General features: G+C 29.3%; 1 protein-coding gene across 1 annotated transcript in view; it reads left to right on the forward strand.

The window, feature by feature from the left end:
- The window catches only part of LOC129967812 (teneurin-m-like), a 603,259-nt gene that overhangs the window by 208,024 nt on the left and 370,902 nt on the right, over nucleotides 1-24,333 (forward strand). Inside the window, exon 3 of the mRNA XM_056081934.1 lies at nucleotides 9,809-9,908. The gene's annotated coding sequence lies outside the window, so the exon portion shown is untranslated. The remainder of the gene's footprint in view (nucleotides 1-9,808; nucleotides 9,909-24,333) is intronic.

Here is a 24,333-nt window from a genome sequence, read left to right on the forward strand (position 1 = left end):
TGGCCCGGCTGTCATTTAGCAAATGTTAGATTATCTGTAAAACCATCTTTCTTGCCATGAAACAAACTGCGTGTAGAAGCAATATAACAGATTCGTAATAATTGTTTATATTGAATTGAAATCATTGGCGCATTTGAACATATATAAACCGTCAGTTTCGTTTTTTTACTTCTTGTAAATTATCCAATAATTATTCAGGGAAGAAATACATTGTTAAGAAGCAAAAAATATAAGGGTATTATTTTCACTCTTGCAATGGCTAGAATTCTTTCATAATATAATCATCACCCATCAGACATTACAAATCGAAATATGATAGCACCCTTGGCTATTTCCTATTTTAACTAGATACTGCAAGTAAACATTTCTTGCTTTTACTGAAAGCGGAAAACGTTCCAGTCCGTTATTTTTTTCTTAGGTATAGGAAAACAGTTTGGAAAACTACTCTTCCGAAAATTAATCGACCAGAAACCCAAAGTTCGAAGACAGGCAAAAGGAAACGGTAGAAAGATTTTGAACAATCGTCGAGTGATTCCGTTCTTTTTCGTTAGTTCTTTTCTTTGAGTGAAAACAAAATAGTTCTACAATGAGCCAAAAGAGTGGAAGAATGTAAAAAATAAAAAAATTACAAATAAGTCTAGTATCCTTTGGAAATGCCGGTTGCAGATGCCTCAGCCGCCTTCACATCGGCAAGGAGGAGCTTCAGGTGTTCTCCGCGTTGATGGCAGGGCTGGGAAGAGATCTGTTTCTCAATTCTCCAGAGATTTCCATCTCAAGCAGCCGATCACTCTTCGTGCAGCTCTTTGTTTATTTGTTTCGTGTGTTTCATTATATTTTTCCCCCATTGTTTTTGCGGGAAATTTTGAAGTGAGACGAATGCGATGCTACATTTAAAACTTCTTTCATGTTCCTAATTGTTTTTCTTTAATTCCTCAAAATATCTTCATGATTATTCACTATCAAGTGCCTTAATAATTAATAGAAATCATTTATATCCTTTCATTAGGAAAAATTTTCATCTTAATGGGGAAATTTATATTTCCTTAAGTTAAATGGAAATGCCAGAATACTATTGCAGTAAATTTTGATGTTAGATGAAAATGATGCTTCTTTTAAAACATCTTTCCTCATCCTAATTGCATTTTTTTTAATTCGGGGAAATAATTTCGTAATTGTCCGATATCAAATGCCTTAATTTTTAATAGGAATCATTTATACGTTTCATTGAGGAAAAATTTCATTATGGTGCGGAAAATTACATTTGCTTAACCAGAAATGCCAGAACATTACACTGAATAGAAGCTTTCATGGATTTGTTAAAGACTATGGAGACATAGCATTATTTTCTACTTTGGGACCAGAGGATCATTAGATTTTTCAAAGATATATAAGTATTTGAATTAAGTGAAAATTAAATCAACATCATAGAATCATTGTCACAAATAATTTACCCAGTGCCAGTCTTTAATTCTAATGCCTTTCATGTGCGATGAGAACAATCTTTTTGTCTCATTGAATAAAAATGTTTTTAATTGACTTCCAAATCTAGCGTATCAATAACTCTTTCATTTTATTTATTATTTATGATGTGTTTTTATTTTTCTACTTTTTTTCATCATTTTTTCTTGTTTTTCTTTTCATCATCTTGTGCATGTTTTGTGTTAATATGTTTGTCTTATTTATTTGTCTTTTTCTTTGAACATAATTCACCTACATCTATTCAAACCAACTGTAAGTCGTTTGACTCCAAAGGCAATGATGTAGGAGGGGAAATATAATATAAAGAATCGTCGGTATAGGTTAGAAGTTTAAAGTGCCAATTTGCATGTTCTTATCATATGGTAACATCGTATGACTAATATGCAAAAAAAAAAAAAAAAAAAAAAAAAGAAGAAAAAGAAAGAAAGGAAAAAATAAAAGAAAATGCAAGGACCATAGAGAAGTTAATTTTCTCTAACTTCAAAACAGAAAATAAATAGCTACCAATTGGTTATTTTTCTTTAAAAACGATAACTTCTGATAATCTGAGCTGAATATTTTTGTTTAAATTCACAAAAGAATTATTCAAATCAACTGACTCCTAAATCATAATTTAAGTGATTTCTGTAGCCAGACAAACATTCCTCAATTAAATTTTCCATGCCTTCATTCGATGCCTGTTTTGTACTCCGGTTGATGAAAAGTGCATTGGCTTCTGCGCTTAATCGAATATTTCAATCAAATAAAAAAAATTAATGAAGGGAAATCAAACAAAATATTAGTTCGTGCCTTGAATGATGTGTAGTAAAAAAGTAATTTCTTAAAGGCCATTTGGAACAGAACGAAGACAAATTCTGAGTACGACAGATTTAGCATGCACCAGACCAGCCTTAACCGGTTTCGAGTCTAGCACTATTCGGTCCTAAAACCATTGCCTTACTACGGGGCTACAACAATCGAAGGTCCACGATTGTAACCTACATCTTGTTTAGCTCTCGTGCATTCTCCTTTTCTATATTAAAATTTTCTAAAAGGATAGGAAATGTTAGGAATTTTTTAATGCAAACGTATTTTGATGGCATAATGGACAAATGATGTAGTGATAAAAAGCAATGTCCGTCAAGCATTTCAATTTCATTGTAAAGTAAAGGACATATTGGCATTATATATATTTTCATTGCATTTTGAAGATGATAATTATTATTTTGAGTTCTTATTGTATTAAATAATGAATTCATACAAGCAAGCCCAGCCGAACAAGTGAGCAAGAATTAATCTAATATTTATTTTTAAAAACCATTCTTGGATAATGAAAATCAATTGGTATTTAACAATAGGAGTATGCTATTATGAAATCAAATTGCCTTTTTTTTCATTTGTAGCAAACAAAGAAGTACGTATTAAATTTTGATATCAACAGAATATGAAAACTTTAAATTTTGTTTTAGAATATTTTAATGATATCACCATTCAAATCTCTACAGGCTGATGAATTTCTGTAAAGCTTCGTTCGAATTCATTTAAAACTACTTTAACAAGTTAGATGAGAACTAGATAGAACTAATACTATTTTTATTAATTAAATCCATATATGAAATTTATCCTTCAAGTTAAAAGAAATATTAAATGTAAAGTTTATTTCCAAGAATTACGCATCAAATTTCAAGAACAAAGCAATTAAACAATAACTTTTAAACCAAAGTACTTCAAAACTGAACTGGCATTTTTCAAGGAGCTTAAGGCTCCGCAACGGTTGACTCTATATTTACCTAAGCCTTAAGTATGTTTTTTAATTAAACCTGGAGTAAATTTATCCTATTGATGTTTTAATGGGATTATCTATTTAAAATGATAGATCTTTCTTTGGACTAAATCAAACAATTCAACTTGATGAAATGAATCTCATTACCGTAATTGAATTTCTGGATGGAAGTGAGCCTTCAAGTTTCGACGGGTGTACTTCAATTTAATCACTTTGGTCGCATTTTTTTTTTGTTTGGTTTTCCACAATTTTCTGCTGAATAGAGGCTATATCCAGTTCAGTAAAGAATCTTAGTGGGTTTTTTTTATTTATTTTTTTTATTTTTAGACCTTATTGAAGAATGGATGTATATTAAGCAGATTGGGTGCGTATTCTTTTGAATAATGATGTATAGTTATTATTTCGGTTTATGTAAATTAACTAGCAGTTAAACTGCAACACTTTAATGAAACAACTTTAGTGAAAATATTTTTTTTTTAAATTGCTTTCAGTGGTTTATTTATGGTTAATCGATTTTCCTATTTCTGAAATGCTGTATAAATTAAATATGTTAATTTGTATTTTTATTGTACGCCTCTGTAGGAAGAAAAGGATTTAAAAAATAAGGTACTTGTCGGTTGTAACAGCGACCAAAAAGCGCCAAGAAAAAATTTCGCTAATTTGGCGATTTCAATCATTATCAGCATGTGGTTTGCACGTTCAAAATTTTTCATAATAAATAATAATGCACTTGAGCATATTTTTATAATTTGGCGAAAATTTTTCTTGGCGCTTTTCGGTTGTCGTTAAAATCGCCAATTACCAGAAATAAATTTCAAAATTGATATAGCAGAAATTGGGAGTATCAATAGCTTGTATCAAGGTCCATATGATCATAAAGAATATGATATATTATAACCTAATTACATCAACAACTAGTTATAAATCAACATGAGAACTCTTTTGGTACAGATAACATTATTTTTAAAACAAGGTGTGATAAAGAGCCCCACATCTGAACCGGCCACTCCTGTCTTCCCACGCCAAACCAGCGGAAATATAATTTATCTTTAATACGATTGAAGTATTTATATTACGACAACTAACACTAATAGATTGCGTATCTTCATTGAAATTGGCCCATCCAATTCCAAAGTGAAGTCTCCCTTTTAAACCTCGTCATCTGACCACGGTTCAAAATTACGAGGTCCGTCCCAAAATAGCCCTAATGTTGCTTTACAACGGGACGTTAATATAACTAAACTATCCCTTTTAAACCTAAGAACAAGGATTCTAAGCTATGTGCGCCACTGCATGGAATCAAGTAGAGAATTTTACAAAAATTAGTATTGTGCAAAATTAAATTTTGATGAATCAGCACTACATTCCATTTATTTATTTATTACCTATGAATACATACGAATGGTTTGGTGGCAATGACTCGACTTGGGACCGGAAAAATAGAGTTTTGAGACCTGATACTCTTAGTGTTCTATTTGTGGTTACAGGCTTAGTGAATGATGAATCAGTAGGTGGCTTCTGAAACAATACGGTACAAAACGGAGCTGAAACAATACGGAGCTTTTACAAAATAAGCATCAGATTTGGAGGTCTGAAATTTAGATAATTATTCGATTAAAGTAGATTTCTTGTGTGTGTGTGTGTGTGTGTGTGTGTGTGTGTGCGTGCGTGCGTGCGTGCGTGCGTGCGTGCGTGCGTGCGTGCGTGTTTAAGCGGGAATATTTTTTAAAAAATATGAAACTTATTCATTCAATTGATTAGACTTCCTAATCAAAGTTTGCATACGTTGAAATTTTCAATAAGAGCTGATAGGTCAAAGCCAGGAAATCTTTTTTTTTTCCTAGCTATGTATTGCTTATTTATGACTTGATTATCGGTGATAAACATTATTAAGTGACGAATTTATAAATGCTGGACAATAACAAAAAAAACTCTTCAAATAAGTTATAGGAATATTCATATTATCGATTATATTACACATTTAAATAAAAATTCTTAGAGGACTATCAGACACGTTTCACATTTATCACATATAAAGACATTTTTCACTCATTTGAGAATCCCATTTGGCACTTTTATACGAAAAACAGGATTTGAATTTTTCGACACTTATATCGTTTATCACTTTATTCCTCGTTTGTTCAATTTCAGTCGCATTCAAATCAGTCATATGCCTAGAGGCATCCAACAGTATCAAGTACCCCGATGTTATACCCAAAGATATGCAACAGACCAGTTGCGTGGCGACCAAGAAATTGCATCTGCCTATTCGAATAGAATGTTGCAGGCAAAAAAAGAAGGAAAGAAAAAAATGCTAAAGCCAATACCCATCCTCCACCTAAGTTCCGATATCTTCAACCACTTTTCCAGCGCACAAAATGAATTCCTGCTCTGCATCTGCCTGCGACATATGAATTTCTTGGTGGTGGAGGAGGACACGGAATGGTGTGTTTGGAGGTGGCGGGGAGGCATGAAGTCAGGAGGCGCACACTAAAAAGAGGGAGGTGGAAGGTAAGGCTGTTTCACTCAAGAGGATTTATGGTGGAGGCTTGCCTTTATTTTCTGGGCAGATCGCATGCGCTGACTTCTTCCGGAAGTATTATTCATGGATATGGGGGTGGAGGAAACAGGAATACTCGATCATGTTTCTTTGGATTCTTTGCCGCCTTTTTTTTTTTTTTTTTTCCTTTTGCTTCTACTTGTTATGGAGGGCGTTATTATTCTTTACCTCCCCAGAAAAAAAGGAATTCTTTTGCCCGGTGTGGTGTTGAGTTTAGTACCCAATTTAGGGGTGCGTGTGTCGTGGATCGTATCGTCTTGCCGCAACAGGGGGGAAAACTGCGGAGGTATGTGGGGAAAAAAAAGGAAGAAAGTGTTAAGTTTTTCTTCTTTTTTTTCGCTGTTATGCGAAGTACTTTGCTTACCATCGGGGAGTGTTTATTGCCAGCTTTGATGGAAGTAGTCGTGATGTGGATTTCACTATGGTTCAACTGTGGATAGTTTATGGTAAAATTGTTTCCGTGTTTCTGGCATCAAAGGTTGAACCAAAATGTTATTTTTTACATACTGATAGCAACGAGAAAATTTTTAAAGCTATGTCTAGAAGAAAGAAATTTAAACCAAACTGTGTTCAAAAAATGGTTATTGCTAATGGTTAAGGCTTGCTAGGGCTTAAGTTCTGAATCATTATAATTTAAAGTTTAATTACTAATAGTAAACTTTCAAAAATTAGTAGTAGGAAAGAAGAAAAAGAATAATTTTATTTTCTCATATGCAAAGTATTACTATCCTTAAAAAAGTGGAGTCAGGAGATTTTGTTAAAGCTCTACTCGTGTATTCAAAAAAGAAAAGGCATATTTAGAATTATAGCTGTCTCTTTGAACAACTGGAAAAGTCAATAATTTAAATGATAGAAATTTGACATATATCACAGAAATTATCGACCTGTGTCCAATTTTGAATTAAATCTATCAACAAATTTACTGATGATTGGTTAGTCTGTCGGTGTTTATTTGGTATTAATAAATAAAAAAACTCATCAAATTAGAAAAGTAAATTTAAATATTTGATCTTTCAAAAATAGTTACAAATTTCAAATCCAAAGAAAAGAAAATCTGACCATTTACCCAATTTTTAAGGTGTTTTTTTTTTGCACTTACGGTAATTTTTTTTTTTTTTTTTTTTTGTGCAAGAGAAATTAAAAAAATGATTTTGTATGCAAGTCATAATTTTTTTTTATATTTCTTAAATCGTATTATTTATAAATCATAACATATCTGTAAAAACTACTTGCGCAGGATAAAGTTTTTGACTTACGGAATAATCTCATATTGGAAGATAATGATTAAAATTGGTTCTAGTGCAAATTTAAGGGTGATTAAATTCCTTTCTATTGCCATAGCACATCTTATAATAAATGTTTGGGAGCGACTAAGCGAATCTTCATTTATACATGCCTCTACCTCAACTTGCAATTTTTGCATGCACGAAAAATGTTCTAGAATCTCATCATCGAGAATTAAAAGCACACGTCATGGATCTTTTAAAACTAATCGTGCAAAAAATATATGCTAATAACTAGATTATTCATCTTCTGATTACTAAAACGAATCATTGTTTAAACAGATTTGCATTATTCATACGATTTCTGAATATTTTAGAAACTAGTTTAAAAACATAAAGATGCATGTATACTGGTTGAAGCGTTCATATGCAAAATGTTTGATAAGATTTAATGCGTAAAAATGTAGGACAATTGATTCACTGAGTCTTATTTCTAGCGCTAAACAAGCAAGGGTGGTCTCTCAAAAACATTATCGTATATTCTCTAATGACGATGTTTTCCAACACCCTAGCAATTGTGGACTTTGGGTATGGCAAAGGACGCCTTGTATAGATTTGGCGTACAATAATTGCAAATATTGAGGTGAATATAGTATTTTTACTGAAACTATCGTGTGAGAATTGGCGAATAATAAATGGAATGAGGTAAAAATTATCCGAAAATCGAATGCGTGTTTGAAACGTATTTTTAGCAACCAAGTTTTTGAATTATTGTATTACAAGCTTTTGCAAATACAAGCTGATAGTTTTTCAACCCATTCTTAATTTGGCTCAAAATTTAATGTGTAAATTTGATGGCAATCGAAGTTAAATCTATATCATGAATTTTATTTATCTAACTCTCTTCGTTTTGTAGTTCCGTTAACCAGTAAGATAGACTGCAGATTTGAGACTGGTGTAAATTGGAAAGTTAACAACACAAAAGAAAAAGACATTTTTTTTTCTATCGAATTTTGAGTATAGGAAAAATGTTATAGCGTATTTTTTATTTCGTATTATAATTAAAAAATTTAGTTGCTAAAGGTATGCAAAGAAAATAGTTTAATTACTCTTTTTCGACTGACTGAAACGGAAATTTGGCTTAAATCTGCAATTACTGATTTCAGATTATTTACCAAATTTAATTTATCTCCGTCACTGGGTTTGAGTCCATCGCATCCCTACATACATAATTTGTTATAATATTTTATCTATTTCGTTCTTAAGATTTCTTTAATTATATTGCTTACATGCACGGGGACATTTTTTCGTTATGATAATATTTTTTTTCTATAAATTTTGCATAAAATTCGATAGAAATTTGATGCAAAAACGACATACCAGATATTGTCCGTTTGCATCAAAGCGATTTTCAGTTTTTTGTTGAAATCGGTCTTATGATTATGATTATAAAAATGAAAATGAATATGATTCTAAAAATGTGATTTTTGGATTTGGTGCGTCAAAACCATAGAGATTAATTAAAATCTTTAGATGAAATTTTTCGACCTCCACATTATTTTTAGTTTCTTCACTTTGTTTACAAGGAAATAAGACTTTCAAATATTTAAACTTTAATCAAAGATTCGGAGGAATCCCTATAAGGAGTAAACTTTTTTCCTCCAGTCTAAAAAATACGCTTGTGCGGAGTCTTGCCTATTCATTTCATATCCAGCAATCTGTTTTTAGGTGCCGCAATAGACAAACAGACAAAAACACATTATTAATAATATAGCATTCAAAAATCTATTATTGATTTTGACTGCTATGTTTTTGTTGCAATTCATAGTATTAATTATTGACTTTGATGGTTATGTCCTTGTTGCTATTAATTGTATTAATTATTAACTTTGTTATGTTCTTGTTGCTAATAAAGATTCTTCTTTCTTTTATATTAGAAATTCGTCTCATAATCTTTCACGATTTCCTTAATCTCCTCCGTATTAATAATTTCCGTTCTTCGCAATTACCTTACTGCTCGGAAATTCTTCAAAAGATTTTGTGCAATTATGTTCGGCTTCTAGAATCATGGATCCTAATACGAGCTATTTTTAGCATAGTCGTACTTTCCATCTAAAATTAAGTCTTGATGCCGATATAATTTCATTACCAGATATGAAATAAGACATTTATGATGCAACATTTCATTAGCCAATGCATCAAGGTATTTTTTGTTGATCAAGTTAGTTCATATAATTTAATGAAACAATTTGCGATCATAACCCAAGTTTATTAGTCAAAGCAGCGTATCGAAATTGCGATGAAAACAAACTTTGAAGATCCTCTTTCTGCAATTAATTGGAACTATTAAACAAATGGAACTAAATGCGCACATTTAGTTTTTAAAATATAAACTTTAAAGCAAGTTGGTATCAGATCCTAATTACCATATTAAATGGGACATAACACTGCAGATATCTCATTCCAAACTTTGATGAATATTTTATGCCATCCAATAAAGTTCAAGGCTTACACTATTCTCCATTTTTATTTCCTTCTTTTATTAATACCGAGGTAACGAATTCAAAATCACACACATGAACTAGTAGCTTAATCACCCATATCATAAAAGCGTAATCGATGCTTTTGTCTTCGATGTAAAAAGAAGTAAAATGCTGTAAAAGTTCAATAAAGGTGACGCTTTTTTTATTCATCTTCTTTTATTCATTATTTCCAAATGCGCAATGAATCCATTAAATTACTTAATTACTACAATAAAGAATTTTTTTATTCTTTTTCTTACAGGTGAACTGATTAAATTTGTTATGGGGATTCTTCGTCAATGCGAAAATTAACTAAAGAATCGGCACACTGAGTTTAAAAGAACGCTTCTCATTCGCACGAAGTAAGTAAACCATTTCTGTCTAGTAGAGACATTATTATTCTATTTTTTTTTTCTTTTTTAATTCTTTTTTTCACATTTATTCATTCGTTCTTTCTCGTCGATTCATTACGCTAAAAATTAGCAATTTTCGTCGGAATGATTGCTTTTTGCCCGTCTCTTTTTCATTTCGGAATCTAGAGTCTTTTACCTTTCTTTTACATATTACTTTTATTTTCTCGGTGAAACTAGAGCCTTTTAATGAAAGTGTTTCAATTTTTTGAATAATGAATAAAAAAATGACTTTTTTTTATAGGTGATTATTTTCAAGGTGAGGATATATCAGTTGTTGTTTCTTTAAACATTGAAGGATATTTTAAAGGGAATATTGTTTTAGTTCTCATAGAAAATATTATTTTAAATTTACATCCGTTGATATAAATCACTTGTGTTTGCTGCAATGAAACGTGTACGCTGAAAATTTCCATGTGCAGCTTTTAATGAAGTTTTTTCCATTTTCTCAGGCATTTTTGGTAGATGATTGTTTTCTAGATTATATCAATTTTTTGATAAGTTTTTAAAAGGGTATTTTACAAGAGATATGGATTTTCTATTGAAAACCAGTGTTATTTTAAATTCACATTAATTAGATTAGATCACTCATGTTTATTGCTAAGAAATGTGTACGCTAAAAATTTCTATGTACAACTTTTAATGTAGATATATCCATTTTCTCGAAATAAAGAAAGGCATTTTTGATAGATGAGGATTTTTCTAGTGATGATACATCAAATTTTATCAACTTGTTAAAAGATACTTTACAAGGAATATTTTTTTCTCAAAAGAATAATTATTTTAAATTCACATGAGTTCGAATCGACCTCGAGTGTTAACCACAATGAACCGTTTGATGAAATTTCCAAGTATACTTATTTTTTGAAGAGCTAAAAGCGATAATGGGCAATTTGTATTAGAACAAGTGGAAGTCTTTTTCTTTTTACATTTCTTATTTTTGATTTTAAAAAATTGAAGTTTTAATTACAGCTAATATAAAGATATTATGATTCCATTAGATAAGCTAGTACTTTCTGTTTTATCTTCTATGTGTAAAGTGTTATACTCCTTTTATTGGTTGATTTTAGAACTACCTTTTACTTATAAACTTTGGAGCTATTATATTAGCACACAAAAGTGATAAACCGCTAATACATTAGTATATTGGGAAATGTTACATGTAGGCATGAGCAAATTATTCAGCATGAATTAGAATATGTTTTGATAATAATTTTTGAAAATAAAAGAATAGAGCGATTTCCACAATGTTAAAAATTCTTAAAATAATAAAAGGCAGGTCTCTTTTGAGCCTTTTTAAAAAATAATAGCGTCAATCTTAAAATTAATTTCATTCTAATAACATTTTCTCTAACTTATTTTACTTGAAACAACAACAAATATGTTCATAGTGTGAGTTAAACTATTCAGATCGTTAAAATTAAAATTTTATTTTATTATAAACAAAATAGAGTTATCTGATAAATTATTAGCCAAGAATTCCAATCTGTATCATTCAGATGTTCTTGGATATGTTGTGGACGTTTATCGGTATTTCTGTGATAATAAGAAAATAGACGTCACGCGTCACGTCATGGTGCATGTCAAAATTTTATGAATAGCTTTGCTTGAATTCTCTTGAAAATGTCATATTAAAGTTGGAATATGTGATACTTAAAATAGTTACATAACACATTTTTGACTGTGTACAGAAATATATTTTTTTTCTGTTTAGTTTAAATACTTAATTACTCTTAATATATCATCCTTATATAAAATAATAATTCAAGGAATAAAGTTACTTTTTTAACGACTGTGTTACAATCTCAAATTCATTAGACATTCGAATGCGAAAATTTAATATGAGTTTAGCACAGTGGTTCTTAACCTTTTTAAGCCGCTACCCAAATTTGAGAAATATGTTCATGTCGCGACCCAAAAAAAAGTCAAAATTTTTTCATTGCTTTATTTTAGATCGTATTTTTAAAAAATCTTCAATCCTACGATGATAATTTTTTTTAACTTACAAATTTTTTTATTTATTTTTTTAATAATAAAGATAAACAAAAGTACTTTTCGATCCAAGGAAAATTTAATTAATAATCACGTGTTTTTAATAATTTTTATTGACCAAATTAAAATATATTTATAACTTTTTGAAAATAATTGACATTTTAACTTATTCCTAAAAAAAAAAGAAATATCAATACATATGTTAAGTCTTTTAAATTTTAAATGCAAGTCATACAGTTTTAATGAGAACCTTGTGCTTGAATATATTTTGAAAGATCTTCAAACCTCGGTTGAATGCTTGTCAAGGAACACCTTATATCTATTTCAGGATTTCTCCATTTAGTTCTCACCGTTATTATCATCACACGTACTTTTTTTTCTCTCGCTTTTTCAGCTGATATTTTTTGATCTTGTTAATCGCATTCATTTTCGATTGTTGATATTTATTCAAGTCGTCATTTCTAAAATGTCTGAAATTTGGTGAATTACTAACTTTTTTGGTTCGACTCAGAGCGACCCAAGAAATATGCTTCGCGACCCAATTTTGAGTCGCGACCCATAGGTTAAGAACCGCTGGTTTAGCATGACGAAAGCTGACAACGAAATCAAAATGTAGCTTTTAAGAGCGACAGCTATTACAATCTCGTGAAAGATTCTAGTGAAAATATGCCCAAAGGTTTTGATGGGTCACACTTATTTAAACTTTCATGAAATTACGTAATCGCGGAAGTGAAATTTTGAATATTGTAAACGAAAATAATATCAATGATAAATGTATTATATCTCATGCATAGCTTCATGCTTTTCTGATGCACGAGTAAAATTAAAACTAATTGTATAATTTTTTGTCAAACGATAAAATAATTTAATTACATTGATATGCAATAATTTCAATAATTACATTAAATGTCATATTACAAATCCTTTATTTAACTGAATGCTCCAAATAAAATTGGAAAATTAATTATTTCATAAAAAAGTTTCGCATGTTAATTTTTTAAAAAAGCGTATTTTTAGTTACTTTTCGAGTGCAATAAATTTGAGAACTCTACAATTAATTTTAAAGTTGTAATTATAATTTATCTATATTGTTTGCTTCAACTTCGAGCTTTTTTAAATATTACTACTTTTAAAATGCAAATAAAAAAATAAAGAATACAAACTTATAAATCTGTAATTTAAAAGCGTGATTGAAATACGTTCCCACTGTAAATTTGTTTGCATCTGTTAGTTTACATAGTGTCTGAATTACATTTAAATATGAAATGTTTCACGATTATATCGAATTAAAATTAGCATTGTGCTAGTTAAATAGTTAATTTAATACGACAGTTACATTTTTTTTAATTTTTAGCTTAAATTATCACATCGGATACAACAAAATATTTTTTATGCAAAATTTGGATCTTTAATTTAGGCACAGCATATAATTTGGAAACATTGCCAACAGATATGTTTGAATTAAGTGATTTTCAGAAAACTGTACAAAAAATAATTTTATATTTGATTTTGAAAATAAATTTTGAATTTGGATACTTTTTTATAAAAATAATTACTTCATTATAAATAATTTAATTGTACTTGTGAAATGGAATTTAAATGATTACATTTTTTAAGGGAGAGGAGAGAAAAACCTTCACAAGTACTTCACTTCTGCGGTTTTAATCTACAGAATCCCGTGTAAGATCATGTTGTTTCGCTGCATACTGTAGAAACCGAATATGCAAACTTGGAAACTTTTATTCGTAAAATTAAAACATAAATTTGATTTAAAAAATATGATTTTCCTAAAAAGAGCATATATTTATCTAACTTCATTCATTGTATATTTGAGTGATGCATGTGTATATACAGACAATCAGACAGACATGTGAAAGGAATTGCTGGAAACCCGGTTTGAATCTACTCTTTAGCTGCTGAAACTTATACCAAAATTCATTCATCTAGTTCTTTATGCTTTGTACCTATCGAGTTCACTTGAAATAGGGCAGACAAACTTACTGTAAATGGATTTTGTTCAAAATTAAGCAAATATTGTGTTAGTGAAAGTTTGTTGTAAAAATTATATTCTAGATTATACAGATCTAGTTCAAAGTGTTCAAAGGTAAACAGTTGTAATTCTAAAAATCTCTTTTCCAAACACAGAGTCATCTGAAACGTAAGCATTCAGATGACTCTGATGATTCAGATGACCAAAATCTCGAAATCGAATTTACGATTCCAATATTTTAATTTGTATAGTTCAAATACGGGAAATTAAAAATGAAGAATAAATAAAAATCAATTTATGATCAATATTTCTAAATTAATTCAAAAAGCAAAATTTATGATTCCAATATTTTCATTTGTATAGTTCAAATACGGGAAATTAAAAATGAAGAATAAATAAAAATCAATTTATGATCAATATTTCTAAATTAATTCAAAAAGCAAAATTTATGATTCCAATATTTTCATTTGTATAGTTCAAATACGGGAAATTAAAAATGAAGAATAAATAAAAATCAATTTATGATCAATATTTCTAAATTAATTCAAAAAGCAAAATTTACGATTCCAATATTTTCATTTGTATAGTTCAAATACGGGAAATTAAAAATGAAGAATAAATAAAAATCAATTTATGATCAATATTTCTAAATTAATTCAAAAAGCAAAATTTATGATTCCAATATTTTCATTTGTATAGTTCAAATACGGGAAATTAAAAATGAAGAATAAATAAAAATCGATTTATGATCAATATTTCTAAATTAATTCAAAAAGCAAAATTTACGATTCCAATATTTTCATTTGTATAGTTCAAATACGGGAAATTAAAAATGAAGAATAAATAAAAATCAATTTATGATCAATATTTCTAAATTAATTCAAAAAGCAAAATTTATGATTCCAATATTTTCTCTTTGAATACCTTAAAACATGAAAAAGTAAAAAGAAAATATAAATAAAAATCAATTAATGATCAATATTTCAAAATTAATTCAAATAATCAATATTTTAAGATTAATTTAAATGATCAATATAAAAAAATTAATTGTGTAATATATGTTAAGTTACAGCATTTCCACGACTACAATACAGGCCAAAACTCCTCTGATTCTTAACTGTATAACCATCTCGAGTTGATAGTCAAAAATAAGCTCTACGATGGGGTTACAAAAATTGAAATAAAAAAGAAAAAAGTACACGGCGGCTTTTATTAAGAATTATAAGTTCGATCTCATTTCGTGTACAGAAAATAAAACGTCTTTTTCTAAAGGAATGTTTACAAGCGTAAAAAGTGGTTTTAGCAATAAACTTCTAGCATGCATTTGTTCAGATCGTCACCTGAATTTTCCAAAAAATGCATCTCAGATCTAATTAAACTAATTGTACTCTATTCTTTAAAACGAAAGTTGTAACAATTTATTCCCTCCGCTTTTGAATTTTTAACATAAATTGGAACTTTAATTAAGAACAAGCAATTAGAGGGTTGAATACATATTTACTTTTACCCGACCAAACCACTTATTTTCTGTTATGAATTTGCTGCCGCCGAAACACAAAACGAATTTTCGAAAAGAAAAAAAATCGCACGCACACACGCGCCTTACACTTTTGAACTTTTCTAGAAAATGCGAGACTCTAGCGCATTTACGTTCTGCCTGTTGAAGTGAAAAATTAAAATAATTCTACGTTAAAAATAATTCTACGTTTTAAATTCTTCTCCCCTCCCCATTAGAAAGTGACGAAAGAGATGTGGAAAAAAAAGTGCTCGGCACTTGGAACTAACATTTTTGATTAAGAGAAAATCAAAGTAGTTTCCATAAAAAGATTTACTCTTGAGAAATGACACGTAAATGGAAAAAAGAAAAAGAACTATTCAAGAATAATATGACCTGGCAACTAAAATCGAAGTGGAAAATTAATGCCTTCTATGAATAAAAATGGCGAGCGAAGGCATTAATCAAAAAGTTGAAGTCAAATATCCCCCAAATAACCTGCAGATAGATAATAACAATGAAACAGATCAAGAAACATTTTAAAATCTGGCATCGGGAAAAAAATCGAATGAACTGAGTGCGAAAGAATAAAAAAAAAATCGTATTAAAAATCGCATTTCGAAAGAATATGGACGCATTTCCAAGTTCTTAAAAGTTATTCAGATTTGGTATTCAAATTAAGATTATGGGATTTTGATCGCACTGCCCCCTGGTCGAGTAATGCTTCGTTTTTTCGGGTCATGTGATTTCCTACTCTCCCCCTCACCCCCTTAAAGTCTCTAGTGAATAATGCTAAATATTCCATCTGTATATAAAAGTTAAAAAAAAATCGTTAAATTCAGTTCCCCCTTTCCTCCATCTGTCTTTTTTAAGGGCAAGCCTTTTTAGAAAAGGAGGGGTGGTATGGAATGTGATGACTTCTCAGTGGATATATCCTGATTCTTAAACGGTTTTTACTTTGAGGTTTATAGCTTCCCTTTCTTACAACAGGAATTTCCATTAGAAGGTGCATAATATGAATGAATCGTGAAGAATTCCCCACCCCTTTTCTTTCTTTGAATCTGTTTTGAAACCTGAAGAATAAATTAAAGAAAAATTGACAGTATGCATAATCAAAATAAAATAAGATTGATATTAAAATTCAGAAGAGGAAAAAGTTAGAGCCGTACTAAAAGCTCTTTATGATTTAGTTTAATTTCATGTAGCTCATCTTAAAAAAAGTTTAAATACTTGGTTTAAGATTTTTATTAACAATTCCTAAATGCTCCACTTCAGAGATTAACAGAAATAAAAATAAAATGGCATCGTTTTAAAATTATAAACAATATTTTTTTAAAAAAATGCTGATATGCATAGTTATTCTATAGAAATGGAAATTCATGGAAATTGAAAATAAAACATTGAATGGGAAAGGGGAATGGACAAATTAGAAAAAAAAACTGTTGAATGTATTTCCTTTTGCAAGAAGATAATGACACAATATTTTTGTATGTACACAATGATTTAAAGAAATTAAAAGTTATTATGTCCGTATACATCTCTATTTATAATAAAGATAAGTGTCTGTATATATCTCTATTTATAATAAAGATAAGTATTTGTATACATCTCTATTTATAATAAAGACAAGTGTCTGTATACATATCTATTTATAATAAAGATAAATGTCTGTATACAACTTTATTTATAATAAAGATAAATGTCTGTATATATATCTCTATTTATAATAAAGATAAATGTCTGTATAAATGTCTATTTATAATAAAGATAAGTGTCTGTATTTGCTCATTACAAGGCAGACCATTTGACCTAAAGCTTCTAAAGTTATCCCAATTATGCTTTGGAAGGTGGGATGCACACCTGGGATCACTTTTTTTAATTTTAATTAATTAAAAATTAAGTTCAATTTTGACGTTTTTCCGTGATAACTTCTGAAAATTTTATTCAGTAAAATAAATTGTACACCGTTTCAAAATTGGTTATTGTCTTTTCTATGATACCAGTTTAATAGTCGTGCAAAATTTTTTTGAAATTTAGCTATATTTTCATATAAATATTTTCATAAATTTTCAACAATAGATTGCATTGTTGAAGTTCGAACCATTCACATTGTTTCATCAACTATTTTTTTTTTTCATTGTTGAAAAGTAATAAAAATGATTTTGTTTAATATTTGTTTAATTTACGAGACGTATAAAAAATGGTTACAATACATTCGAAATTTAGAAGATAGATGAACCAGTTTGATAGATGAAGTTCTTCTAAACGATTTATCTGAAAATAAATATAATATTTCTATCGAACCAACTGGTCGCCTTTGGCGACTAATATGAAATATATGTTCTTCATCTCCACCTAAGCCGCTGTACTTAATTCAACCAAATTTTGTCCACTTCTTATTTGAGATAAGAGAATTAATTCTATCATCTATAAGATAAATTTTTAGTTAAATACAAATTAACGGAATCTAGAAGCAGGCAATTTTGAAATAAGAGTATTTATAGATTCTATTTTGCTGAACATTAATGAAATTTATAAACACTTTCTCTCTACTTTTTTATATTCATTTTGTTTATTTTTTTAATATTTAAAAGTTTTAAAAGGATCCTTTATTTTATTTATTAAAAATAAGAACACTTATTTAAGATTAAAAAAAAAGAAAGATTTAGTATACTATGATATTTTGTACAAAATTAGTTTTTACATTAAAAATAAATTAATTACGAGTGTTATTAAATTAATTTGAAACCTTGAAAATGTTGTTAAATTAAAGAGTTATTCAATTAATGAAATAAAATTAACTTAATCATTGAGATTCCATCTCTTGCCGATATGAAATAGATTCTTTCTTTTTCGCTTTAAATATGTAATAAAACATTTTTTAACAAAAATTGAAGTATAAGTACTGTTTTAATGGATAATTTTTGGCAATTAATGATTAATTAACTAATTAATTAATTGGCATGTGTATCATACTTCAGTAAAGCAAACAATCCATTTCTTTTAAAATTTTGCTCACAAATACAGTGGTATAAATAAGATATTAATGAAGGGTTTTATTTTTGGCAAAAAATTAAACTATAATTTTTTTTATGTTTCAGTTGATTTTCTAGAGGCAATTTAAATTTTTCTCTTATATGCCGAAGTATAAGAAATGTTTTGATGAACTTTATTAACAATGAATTAAATTATAAGTCTTTCACTTGTAAAAAAAAGACTTGAAAATTACATCCCATGCAACGCGGAGTATTTCAACTAAATATAAAATAAAAGTATAAATTTACAATAGATGACTAAAAGTGGTAAACGTTGTATATGCGAAAAACAACAACAAATAATCAAATATTCTATGAAGACATGCACCAATTATTCTATTCAAACGCCAATTTGAATTACTTACTTCACATTTTTCTTGCTTACCACATTATAGCGCCATATTTATGTGAGGTTATTTTATCTTGAAAACTTTTGGAGGGCATCAAATACTACTGTTACGAATCTGTAATGCTGCTTTACAGCATAGTTGGTTCCACCCTCGGAAAGAATGTTTTACAGTCAGCTGTACTGGACGGAGTCCAGGGTCACGTCGGAGGTTCCAGAGCTTGGCGACAAACTTGGCGACTTGACGACGAATTTGGCGCCAAAATAGATTATACCTGAAACATTGAGAATTTTCCCGATCCGTCCAGTAGGAACCGAGATACGCCTCGAATGTTCCTGATTGGTTGAGAGGCGTCTAGCCCCAAAAGGAAGCGGCCGCAGCTGTTAGAGCAGAGTAGTCGGAACCGACCTTCCAGAGATAAGCGGAGCAGCGACGGAGTGAAGCTAGTACTGAACTAAACTGTGTGCTACTGGCTGTAGTAGAGTCTGTTTTATGCTGCACGTCTCGGCTGAAGATAATCGTCTTCTGTGCAGTATATAGTTGTCGTCTTTGTGCTGTCCTGTGTGCCTTCGTGTAAATAAACGTCGTTGTTTCATTTTCTACTGCCGCCTGGTGATTGAGTGTTCTCCACACCATATAACTCTCACTATCCAAACGAACCCGGAAATTTCGTAACACTACTTTTAATCTTCTATTTATAATAGATGTTAAAAATACGGTCGTTTAGTACATGTAATGACAGAATAAGTTAAGTTTTGTCAAAATAAGAACGACTAGCAATATTGTCCAGTTATAAATATTAATAATCACTATTAAAAAATATTGCAAGTTTTTTCATGAAACTTAATATAAAACTTTTATATTTGTAGATAATAGTAGTAATAGTATTAGATCGATTAAAATTTATAAGAGAATTTTGATAACTATTCCAAATCAATACCTGCGTTTCTGTGCATGTATTCTGTAAAAAGCTATGTCTGTGTAATTAAATATTTAAAAAATTGTTATGCGCTTAAGGGGAAAAAACCCTTTAATTTAATAATTATAAAGGTAAAAAAATGGAGCAAAGTTAAAGATGTAAAAAAATCTAATGTTGTCAGATTTTTTTTCTCAAACTTCATATCTTTTTTGAAAAAAGTACTAAAAAACTTATGGAAAGTGTAAAGAAAAAGCGAATGAATTCATTATATCTTTTTTTTTATGTAGCATTTCATTTATTTCTGAAAACAGGGATTTTTTTCTATAAATTTTTTTAACATGATTAGTTTTACATGTAACGATATAATTATGTTTTTAATCATGGGATTTTGCAATCAATTCTTGCTGTATAATTATCCTGATACTTTGCATATTTATATAATCTCGATCATAAAGCGCTATTCAAATTTTTCAAGAATTTAATAATCAGTTTATCAATTAATTTAAATAAAATTTATTTCCATACGGGTGATATAGTAGCAAGTTTAAGGGAGTAGGATTTCAAGATCATCCAATATTTCATAAATTTAAATCGATATTAAAATTAGAAATTAATTTAAATTATTAAATTATTACCATTTAATAAATTATTTGTGAAATATTGTCACTTATAATTTGTTATTATTAAATGTTGTTTATTTAAAAAATTTCAAGCAAGCACCTTTTTACGATATGTATTTATTTGACTTATTATAATTAAACAATTTTTTTAGGTATGATTTTTTTTTTGCGATATAAAGTTCCGATACAACCCGATTTGTAATAAAAGTTTAGATAAATCTTATTCATAAAAATGTTTTGTTCATATTTCTGATTTATTAATCAGATAAATAATTATTTATTTGCCAAAACTAGATAATATTAAAATGTTATTTTAAAATTATTCCGGCTTTAAATTTGTATAGCACTTCAAACGATGCATGTGTATTAAATAAACTTAATAGTACTTTAAAAAATGGATTTAATTAGAGCGTGAAGTGGCGGTATGCATTTATCGCATGAAACTAATTTTGTGCACGCTGCGATTTATTGATAAGTTCAATAATGTATTATTTCTTAAAAATCCTGATGCATGTTGACGTGGGGCACTAAAATAAAATTTATTTCAGATATATATTTATCTATAATATTTCGAATATAATGAACTTCAAGGTAGGCTTTACTGAAGAAAATAGGGATATATTGCATTTCAAGAAATATTAATGCATACGAAATAGAATGGTTTCTACCATATTTCAAGAAATATTAATGCATAAGAAATAGAAGGGTTTCTATCATATTTCAAGAAATAATGCATAAAAAATGGAATGGTTTCTACCATATTTCAAGAAATATTAATGCATAAGAAATAGAATGGTTTCTATCATATTTCAAAAAATATTAATGCATAAGAAATAGAATGGTTTCTATCATATTTCAAGAAATATTGATGCATAATAAATATTATAGTTTCTATCATATTTTAAAAATAATAATGCATAAGAAATAGAATGGTTTCTATCACATTTCAAGAAATATTAATGCAGAAGAAATAGAATGGTTTCTATCACATTTCAAGAAATATTAATGCATAAGAAATAGAATAGTTTCTATCATATTTTAAAAATATTAATGCATAAGAATTGGATGGTTTCTATCATATTTCAAAAAATATTAATGCAGAAGAAATAGAATGGTTTCTATCACATTTCAAGAAATATTAATGCAGAAGAAATAGAATGGTATCTATCACATTTCAAGAAATATTAATGCAGAAGAAATAGAATGGTTTCTATCGTATTTCAAGAAATATTATTGCATAAGAAACAGAATGCTTTCTATCATATTTCAAGAAATATTAATACATAAGAAATAGAATGGTTTCTTCCATATCTCAAGAAATATTAATTTCATAAGAAATAGAATGGTTTTTACCATATTTCAAGAAACATTAATTTCATAAGAAACAAAATGCTTTCTATCATATTTCAAGAAATATTAATGCATAAGAAATAGAATGGTTTCTACCATATTTCAAGAAATATTAATGCATAAGAAATAAAAGGGTGTCTACCATATTTCAAGAAATATTAATGCATAAGAAATAAAAGGGTTTCTATCATATTTCAAGAACTAATTACATTCCTTCAAGAAACTGAGTTGCACTTCAAGAAACAGTACAGAAGAGAGAGAACAGCGCGGCGACTTCAAATGTCCCGTTCTTAATTAGCTCACGGCAAATTCCCGTCCCACGTCCGATCCCGGGCACCCAGACATTCTCATCAATATGTATATCCTTATTACTAAACACGCCGATTAATTACGCGAGGTCTTCGAGTCCACCGCACGACACATTCTATAAAATACCGTCTTGTAGCTCAATAAATAAACTACGGAATTGCCGCGAAACTATCCAATTCCGCCCATCCCTTATTAAGCAGTGTAATTAAGAGTGAAATCATATCATCTGCTTAATTTAAGCACTTTCAAAGTCATAATATTCCTAAAATTGGGAATTCCACTCTCAGCATTCTGGCATTCTGTGCTGAGGGAATGAGAAATTTAATATGAAACAGTGTTTCCCAGATAAGCCCGTATCATCTGTCAATATTAGGTTGTCATATTAAGCCCTCTCGTATTAGCAACCTAAGCCTTTCGGTATTAGACCCTCTTGTTAGCATGCGTGGTCCAGGCTCTGCTAGTATTAGAGATTGGAACATACATAATTTTGCAGTGTCTCGTGCAGCTCGTAATTGAGATGGTGGTCGCATGTTTGTTTTGAACGTTTTAGTAAGTCCCCCCCCCCTGGTTAGGGTTAGTTTTTGAAAAATGGTTTCAGTACTTGACTGATCATTAATTAAGGTCATTCTGACTGCTAAATTATCTCAGTTGAATATTCCATCACGAAGTTTCTTCCTTTGCTAGTGTATATTGCAACCTTATAATGTAAAAAGATTTTGCTGCTACTCATTCTCATTTAACTTAGTTAGATTTGCTTCTTGAAAAATGATTTCATAATTTGAAACCATTTTTCAAATTGTTAATTAAGACGATTTTGCCTTTCGAATTATTTATGTTGAATATTTTACCATTTTTCTTTTGCTAATATGCATCATATCTCTAAATTCTGGGAAGAGTTTGTTATCACGCACTTTTATTAGCTTGAGTCTCATCTCGTTCGGACAGACAAAATTTTGTAATGTATTCTATTTATATATTGTCGGATTGAAATTTGTAGAAGGGTGTGTTCTCGATAACAAAATGGTAATTTCGAAATTATTTTTACAATTAATTTCGAATAAAAATAAATTAAAATATAATAAATAATTTTCAAAATTATTTTTGATAATTAATTTAACTATCAAAATTTAAATATCATTTAAATGGATAAATTAATTAAATTTAAATTGCATAAAGTAGCACAATTCTGAGGAAATTAGTATCCCAATTCCAAATTAGTTATAATCATGAATGAAAGACTAAAAAACAGGAAATAATTAAAGTTAAGGGATCAATTCTCCTAAAGCCCCATTCTTACAACTCGTGCGCGCCTTGAGACCAACTCATGTTGCCTTCTTTCCTATCTCCCATGGTTTCCCGGGGTTCTTTAATGTGTGTTCATTTTACCGACAATTTGCGGGAAGCTTCCGATCGACGTCCACAGGTGTGGGGTCCTGCAATGGATCAGTTGGCAGATTTACGACCATATCCGCAAAAGTAACAGGTTGTCGGAATGGGGCTTAAGAGAGAATTAACTATACTCGTATGCGCTCACACGTTTATATAATCTCCGTGACTTTCAGGATATAGAGTTTTATTAAAGAATCAGAGGATCACAGTTTCTAATAAAGATATCACTAAGATTCTTGTAATTTCTTTTTTGCAGTGAAGTCGCCAATAGTCGCCAAGGCTATGTATCACTGACTGAGCATTCATTTAGTATCCATTAAAAATACCTGCAAACCTTACTTCGCAACAATACTAACTGCATATGGAAGCAATAGTAAAGATTCACCACACGATTAAGATAATATTTTTTTAGTATAAATCAAAGTTTTTTTGTGCAATAATATGAAAAATCATGGCATTTTTTTAAAAGTTGGTTGAAATCTTCACAAGCATAGGAGTATGATTTTTTTTTTAATATAACAGCATCAGATCTTATTATAAAATCGTATATCTTCTATATTTTATTCAGAATATAAAGTGATTTATTACTTTTATTGTTAATTCAGCTTAGACAGAAACAAATCTTAAATCAAATGTAAACTTTACTGATCAAAAATCCACAATTGTAATTTTTTTTTTTTTTTTTTTTTGCTTGTTTACTGAAATGCAAAAAGTTTTCAAAATTCCATTTTCGTCCCAAAATGCGAATGCAGGCTATTATGCGCAATTGAACTTCCCTTTAGGTCATTTTGGACGGAAACATGCTGTATACGTTCTTCCCCGTGCATTCTTCAAATAAAGAGGGGAAAAAAATCCCTCTCTTCCACCACGTCAGCTCAAAAAAATATTCCCCATTCGCATTCATCTCACGCTTGCTTTTCCCTGTCTATAC

The sequence above is a fragment of the Argiope bruennichi genome, chromosome 1 (genome assembly GCF_947563725.1).
Source record: "Argiope bruennichi chromosome 1, qqArgBrue1.1, whole genome shotgun sequence".
NCBI lineage: Eukaryota > Metazoa > Arthropoda > Arachnida > Araneae > Araneidae > Argiope > Argiope bruennichi.